We start from the raw sequence: 8,566 nt of genomic DNA, 5'->3' as shown, positions 1-8,566 counted from the left end.
TATCGAGACGAGGAGATGGAAGACGCGGTTACCTCTAACCTAGGTAGAAACTCTTATGATCTTATTCTTGATTCTTTGGTCGATTGCATTCTAGTGGTTCACTTGGGGTCGAATGATCTGTCTTGCAGCTCCACCCAACGTCATCGATCTTCCAGATGACGATGAAGATGTGGCTCTTAAGCCCAGGAAGAGCAAGAAGGTAGCAGCTGGCAAGATGTCTCAGCAAGGGCCAACAACAACACCACCCGTCCATCAACCTGAAGATGCGGGCAGGACCTCTGTAACCTTCGCTGCACCCTTGTCGAGTGAGCACCCAGCACCGTCGACTGCACCGGTGATTCCTTCAGTCGTCCAACTCCACGCCACGAAGCTCCAAGCTGCCACACCTGGGTCGTCTGCTCTCTTTTTCACCAGCTACCCCATTCCAGATAACCAGTCGGAAGTGGCTGCGGAAGCCATCCGTCAAGCTGACGTGATGATGGAGCGGATGAAGACGGTGCATGAGAATAGCCAGGCTGCTTATGATTCCAGCGCTGCTCTCCGGGCCAATGTCCAGGTAAGTAGACTTTCAACCGACCTTGCTCTATCAGGATATGCTACCCGAAAAATTTTCTTCTATACAATCTCCTGTTGTTTGCGTCGAATCAGTGCACCCACTGGGTGTTTTATCTGAGTTTTACCTTCCTTTCTTTTCTTCCACTCGACCCGGGCGGACCAGTTGAATGAGATCGAAACCGGTGGGGGCACGCTAAGTGCACCCACTGGGTGTAGTCCCCGAGACCGCAGTCGACTGCTTGCAGTCGACTGGGGTCTGAATAGTTTTTTTTAACTTGACCCGGGCGGACCGGTCGAGTTGGTCTTAATCAGCGGGGGCACACCAAGTGCACCTGCTGGGTGTAGCCCCCGAGATCGCAGTCGACTGTGTGCAGTCGGCTGGGGTCTAAGTGAACTTCTTTAAGCTTTATCCACTCGGAAGTGAACAACCTTTGATCTTGTCGATTGACACGTCTTTTGCCTTCTGTAGAAGTCTTGTACTCTCATTTCCAAGTTCGCTAAACTTGAGGAGAAGCAGAGGCAACTCAACCTCGACTTGGAGTTGGCCCAGCAGAATCTGAAGAAAGCTCAAGACGAAGCTGCTGGTATGGAAGGTAACTGCCCGTCGACTGTTTTTCTTTAAAACATTTCTTCAAGCTCTTGTCTGATCCGATTGCTTCTTTTGCAGAGAAAATGAAGTTGGCTCTGGAGAAGAAGGACTCGGACCTCGCCGCTACACAGAAGGAAGCCCAAGATAAAACTGCCCTCACAGACCAGAAGCTGGCTTCAGTCGAAGCACTAGAAGGGGAGGTGACCAAGCTGAAGTCCTGTCTCAACGAGTGTAACCGAGAGGTGAGTCGTCTGAAGAAGGACAAAATTACCCTGAACGAAAAGCTGGAGTCTGCGGTCCACAAGAGGAATGACACGGAGGCCTATTTGAGAACTCTCGCCAAGAAGCTTTATCTTATGCTGGAAGGTATTTCTTTTAAACCGACTGTGTTGATGCTTGCGAACGGATCCTATCCGGTCGACTCACTAATTTTTGGCTGCAGAATTCTGCCAAGACTTTGACGAGGAAACTGGAAAGGTCGAGACGGGTCTGGACCCTATCGCTTCTCCAGTTTGCGACGAAACTGCAATGAACGTGCTCCGACTGGAGTCTCGTGTCGCCAGCGTCACAAGCTACCTCACACGCCTGAAGGAGGCAGTCTCACGAGTCGACTCATTGCTCTGGCCAAGGGCGACACTTCAAAATGACCTGGAATCCCTGATGGCTTGACTCAACGAGATCCCTGACTGAGTGCGGGAATGGAAGAAGTCCTCCGCCCGGTGTGGTGCTGACGTGGCGTTGTCCTTGGTGCGAGTCCACTGCAAGGAAGCTCGTGAAGACAAGCTGGCGGTGATCAAGGTCGCTAACACCAAAAATCATGACTTCCAGTCCTTCGTGGAGACTTTCATCGCTGCTGCCACTCGGATCGCGGATGGGATCGACCTAGACGAATTCGTCGAGCCTGCCAGCCCTCCTCCTGCCGAGTGAACAAACTTATGAGACTTGAATCTGCTTTAAATTTTCCTCGGAATATCGAGTGGTTGCTGTAATCGTTAAACTCCTTCGGGCTTGATGCTCGAATACTGTTGGTTTGCTGCTTGGAACCTTAGGATTTATCCGAATTTAGTTTATTTCCGAATATGCTCGCATTTTGCCTTCAAGTGGACTTTGTTCTCTGCTTGGAATAGTCTTTGTGCTGGAGATGCAGCTCTGAGGTGGCGACCCCAGTCGACCTGCGCTTCGTCGTCCTTGCGAATAGGGATGGAGCGCATGTTGTACTTGTGGCGTAGCTCCGAAGGAGAAGGTTGCAGTCGACCTGCACCTCATCGTCCTTGCGGATAGGGATGGAGCGCATGTTGTACTTGTGGCGTAGCTCCGAAGGAGAAGGTTGCAGTCGACCTACACCTCGTCGTCCTTGCGCATAGGGATGGAGCGCATGTTGTACTTGTGGCGTAGCTCCAAACCTTCGAGTGGGAGGGTTGCTCCCCACTCGGTAGGATTTTACAAACTTAGGCGAGTACTGGACTGCAGCTAAGCCTCTGAGTGGGAGAGCTTAGGCGAGTACTAGACTGCAGCTAAGCCCCAGAGTGGGAGGGTTGCTCTCCACTCGGTAGGATGTTTTAAACTTAGGCGAGTACTGGACTGCAGCTAAGCCTCCGAGTGGGAGAGCTTAGGCGAGTACTAGACTGTAGCTAAGCCCCCGAGTGGGAGGGTTGCTCTCCACTCGGTAGGATGTTTTAAACTTAGGCAAGTACTGGACTGCAGCTAAGCCTCCGAGTGGGAGAGCTTAGGCGAGTACTAGACTGCAGCTAAGCCCCCGAGTGGGAGGGTTGCTCTCCACTCGGTAGGATGTTTTAAACTTAGGCGAGTACTGGACTACAGCTAAGCCTCCGAGTGGGAGGGCTTAGGTGAGTACTAGACTGCAGCTAAGCCCCCGAGTGGGAGGGTTGCTCTCCACTCGGTAGGATTTTTTAAACTTAGGCGAGTACTGGGCTGCAGCTAAGCCTCCGAGTGGGAGGGCTTAGGTGAGTACTAGACTGCAGCTAAGCCCCCGAGTGGGAGGGTTGCTCTCCACTTGGTAGGATTTTGTAAACTTAGGAGGGTACTGGACTGCAGCTAAGCCCCCGAGTGGGAGAGCCTAGGCGAGTACCAGACTGCAGCTAAGCCCCTGAGTGGGAGGGTTGCTCTCCACTCGGTAGGATTTTCTCAAACTTAGGCGAGTACCGGACTGTAGCTAAGTCTCCGAGTGAGAGAACTTAGGCGAGTACTGGACTGCAGCTAAGCCCCCGAGTGGGAGGATTGCTCACCACTCGGTAGGATTTTCTTTCGAACTTAGGCGAAATGGATTTGCGGCTAAGCCCACCCACTGGGGGATTTCAGAGGTAAATAAAAGCAACAACAATCATGCGAGAAGATTGAAAAGCTCTTGCCTTTGATGAACAAATTACAAAGGTACTTCTTATTACATTTTATTCGAATGAGTGCTTAAGTATAAAAGGGGCGGAGCAGCTCCGCGTTCCAAGCCCGTGGCTCGTCTTTCTGATGCTCAACACTGTAAAGATGGTATGCTCCATTGTGGAGGACTTTGGTGATGATGAAGGGGCCTTCCCAAGCCGGGGCGTGCTTGTGCGGTTTCTGTTGATCCACTCGAAGAACCAGGTCTCCTTCTTGAAAGGCTCGACCCCTCACATTTCTGGCGTGGAATTGACGCAAGTCTTGTTGATAAATGGTCGACCGGATCAATGCCATCTCTCTTTCCTCCTCTAAGAGATCGACTGAATCTTGTCGGGCCTGCTCTGCTTCCTCTTTGGAGAAGAGCTCGACTCGGGGTGCGTTGTGGAGCAGGTCACTTGGCAGAACAGCTTCGGCTCCATAGACCAAGAAGAAAGGAGTTCGTCCAGTCGACCGACTAGGAGTTGTCCTTAAACCCCACAGAACTGACAGAAGTTCATCGACCCAAGCGCCTGCTGCGTGTTTGAGATCACGCATCAGTCGGGGTTTCAGTCCTTTGAGAATTAGGCCATTGGCTCTTTCTGCTTGTCCGTTCGACTGCGGGTGAGCGACTGAAGCATAGTCGACTCGTGTGCCTTGAGAAGCGCAGAAAGCTCTAAACTCATCAGAATCGAAGTTTGACCCGTTGTCCGTGATGATGCTGTGTGGAACTCCATATCTGAATATCAATTCGCTGATAAAACTGACAGCGGTGCTGGCCTCAAGGTTCTTGATAGGTTTAGCTTCGATCCATTTGGTAAACTTGTCGACTGCAACGAGCACATGAGTGAAGCCGCTCCTACCAGTTCTCAGTGGTCCAACCATATCCAGTCCCCAAACAGCAAAGGGCCAGACGAGGGGAATGGTCTTCAGGGCTGATGCTGGCTTGTGAGACATGTCGGAGTAAAACTGGCAGCCTTCACATCTGTCGACTATATCTTTCGCCATTTCATTTGCTCGTGGCCAATAGAATCCAGCTCGGTATGCTTTAGCCACGATGGCCCGAGAGGACGCATGGTGACCACAGGTCCCCGAGTGGATGTCATTGAGGATCATTCGACCTTCTTCTGGCGTTATGCATTTCTGACCGACTCCAGTCACGCTTTCCCTGAACAGTTGTCCTCTTATCACAGTAAAGGCCTTGGATCGATGGACGATCTGTCGAGCCTCTTCCTCGTCCTCTGGGAGTTCTTCCCTAAGGATGTACGCAATGTACGGCACTGTCCAGTTGGGAGTAATGGCCAGAACCTCCATGATCAGGTCGACCACGGCTGGGACCTCGACTTCAGTCGGATCTGTGGCGCTCTTAGGCTGCGGGGGCTCTTCAGTAAAAGGATCTTCCTGAACTGTCGGCGTGTGAATATGCTCCAAAAACACATTGCTAGGAATGGCTTCTCTCTTGGAACCTATCTTTGCCAAGTCATCGGCTGCTTGATTTTTCAGTCGGGGTATGTGATGGAGCTCTAACCCCTCAAACTTCTTTTCCAGCTTCCTCACCGCGTTGCAGTAACCAGTCATGGCTGGGCTTCTGACGTCCCACTCCTTCATCACTTGATTGACTACCAAATCTGAGTCGCCATAGACCATGAGGCGACGGACGCCGAGTGAGATGGCCATACGCAACCCATACAGGAGTGCTTCATATTCAGCTTCATTATTGGAAGAATCAAAGTGAATCTGGAGGACATATCTGAGCTTGTCTCCTCGGGGGGATACCAGAACCACCCCAGCACCGGAACCATTCAGCATTTTGGATCCATCAAAGAACATGGTCTAGTGCTCCGAGTGAACTTGAGTCGGCAGTTGTTGTTCAATCCACTCAGCGAGAAAATCTGCTATTGCTTGGGACTTAATAGCCTTATTTGCCTCAAACTTGATATCTAAGGGAAGGAGTTCAATCGCCCATTTTGCCACTCGACCAGTTGCATCTCTGTTGTGCAGAATCTCTGACAATGGAGCGTCGCTGACGACTGTAACAGAGTGATCAGAGAAATAGTGTGCAACCTTCTTCGTGGTCATGTAAATCCCATAAACGAGCTTCTGATAGTGCGGATATCTCTGCTTTGACGGAGTCAGAACTTCAGAAATATGATAAACTGGGCGCTGAACTTTATAGGCTTTTCCCTCTTCTTCCCGCTCGACCGTAAGTACTGTACTGACGACTTGTCCAGTGGCTGCTATATAAAGCAGTAAAGGCTCTTTGCTGATTGGGGCAGCAAGCACCGGCTGGGTGGAAAGCAGGGCTTTTAGCTCTGCAAATGCTGCATCAGCTTCAGGAGTCCACTCGAACTTATCTGATTTCTTCATCAGTCGGTAAAGAGGCAGTGCCTTTTCACCGAGGCGAGAAATGAATCGACTTAGGGCGGCCAAGCAACCAGTAAGCTTCTGGACATCATGCACACGCACAGGGCGTTTCATTCGGAGTATAGCACCCAGTTTCTCTGGGTTAGCATCGATCCCTCGTTCGGAAACGAGAGAACCGAGTAATTTTCTGCCGGAACTCCAAACGTGCACTTTGATGGATTGAGCTTGATATCATACCTTCTGAGGTTGGCAAAGGTTTCAGCAAGGTCAGTCAGTAGGTCGGAACCTTTACGTGACTTGACCACAATGTCATCCATGTATGCTTCCACATTCCGACTGATCTGAGTGAGCAGGCACTTCTGAATCATCCGCATGAATGTGGCTCCAGCGTTCTTCAAACCGAATGGCATAGTGACATAACAGAAGCACCCAAATGGGGTGATGAAAGCTGTTTTTATCTCGTCGGGTCCGTACAGACGGATCTGGTGGTACCCGGGGTAGGCGTCCAAAAAGGACAAACACTCACACCCCACAGTCGAGTCGACTATCTGGTCGATGCGAGGGAGAGGAAAGTGATCTTTCGGGCAGGCCCGATTGATATGCTTGAAGTCAATGCACATGCGAAGTGAGTCGTCCTTCTTTGGGACCATGACAACATTAGCTAACCACTCGGAGTGGTAAATTTCACGGATAAACTCAGCTGCCAAAAGCCGAGCCACCTCTTCACCGATTGCCTTCCTCTTCTGCACGGCGGACCGTCGAAGATGTTCTTTGGCTGGTTTCACTTTTCGGTCGACTCGCAAACGATACTCAGCCAGTCCCCTGGGAACACCTGGCATGTCCGAAGGTTTCCATGCAAAGATGTCCCAGTTCTCACGGAGGAACTGGATGAGCGCTTCTTCCTATTTGGAGTCGAGTGTGGTTGAAATGTGAGTCGGAGCAGCATTGGGGTCTGTCGGGTGAATGTGAATCGATTTTGTTTCACCAAACGACTGGAATGCTGAATCTATGGCTAGCTTCTTGGCTCGTAACAAATCACTCGGATCTACATTTTTCTGATATTCTTGCAATTCTGCTATGACCATTTGTGCATCGGTGATCTTTGAGCCCTTCTGGAAGCACTCCTCTGCCTTCTTCTGACTACCAGTGATAGTGATCACCCCTTTGGGACCAGGCATCTTCAATTTGAGGTACACGTAACATGGTCGAGCCATAAAACGTGCATAAGCTGGCCTGCCCAGAATGGCATGATAGGCACTCTGGAAATCCACAACTTCAAATGTCAACTTTCTTTGCGGTAATTCTTGGAATCACCGAAAACCACGTCGAGAGCAATCTGGCCGAGTGATGCAACCTTCTTGCTTGGAATGACCCCATGGAAACTCATATTGCTTTCGCTGAGTCTGGACATCGGAATGCCCATTCCCTTCAACGTCTCTGCATACAGTATGTTCAGGCCACTGCCACCATCCATCAGGACCTTTGTCAGTCGGGTGCCTTCGACCACCGGGTCGACCACCAGTGCTTGCCTCCCAGGGGTGGCTATGTGCGCTGGGTGATAAGACTGGTCGAATGTAATGGCAGTCTGGGACCATTTCAAATAACTGGGTGTCGCCGGAGCGACCATGTTTACTTCTCTGTTGATGGTTTTCAATCGACTTTTACTCTCAACGTCAGCAAAAATCATCAGAGTGGAATTCACGTGGGGATAACCATCATCATCCTCTTCCTCATCCTCAGCCTTGTCTGCTCCCTTCTCCTTTTCCTTGGGGTGTTTCTCTTAGAATTGCTGAATTAGGAGTTGACACTGCCGAGTGCTGTGCTTCGGATAAATGAAATTACCCTCTTCATCTTTTTTGGTGTGGATGTGGCACGGCAGATCCAACACATCATTTCCATCTTGATCTTTTACTTTCTTGGGGTTCCACAGACCTTTGGGTTTCCCCTTGAACTTTCCTTGAACCATAGCTAAGGCTTCACCAGGAGCAGCTGGCTCGGCCTTGCGCTTCTGTTTCTGACCGGAGTTTCCTCCTCCGGCTTCATGGGCGACCGCTTTGTGCTTGCCACTCCGGAGTCGTTCTTCTTCTTCACCATTGGCATATTTGGTGGCAATCTCCATCATCCAAGTCAGAGTCATATTTCATGTCCGACTGAATTTCAGATTCAACTCTCGATACTTGACACCTTACTTAAAGGCACAAATTGCCTGACGATCAGACACATCCTCCACTGTGTGGTGTAGGGTGATCCATCTCTTGATATAATCCCTCAAAGTTTCATTTGGTTTCTGAACACAACACTGTAATTCTGTCATACCTGCCGGCCATTTGCAAGTGCCCTCGAATGTTCTGAAAAACACTCGGGCGAGATCTTCCCAAGTATAAATACTGCTAGGTGCCAACTGATTCAGCCATGCTCTAGCCGAACTCTCCAACATCAGAGGAAGGTGTTTCATGGCCACTTCATCATTGCCGCCACCAATCTGGACAGCCACTCGGTAGTCTTCAAGCCAAGTGTCAGGCTTGGACTCACCAGTGAACATACTGACTCCAGTCACCAACCTGAAGTTGAGGGGAATCACTACAGCCCTGATGGCTCTGCTGAAGCACTCTGGACCTGAGACATACACCCTGCTGCTGGTTTGCGGATCTCTGTCATGCCCCTCTTGGTGAGCTCTTTTTCTGTCGA

Source organism: Triticum aestivum, chromosome 5A, assembly GCF_018294505.1.
Source record: "Triticum aestivum cultivar Chinese Spring chromosome 5A, IWGSC CS RefSeq v2.1, whole genome shotgun sequence".
NCBI lineage: Eukaryota > Viridiplantae > Streptophyta > Magnoliopsida > Poales > Poaceae > Triticum > Triticum aestivum.
The sequence above is the reverse complement of the archived record's forward strand: the minus strand, read 5'-3'. Positions refer to the sequence as shown.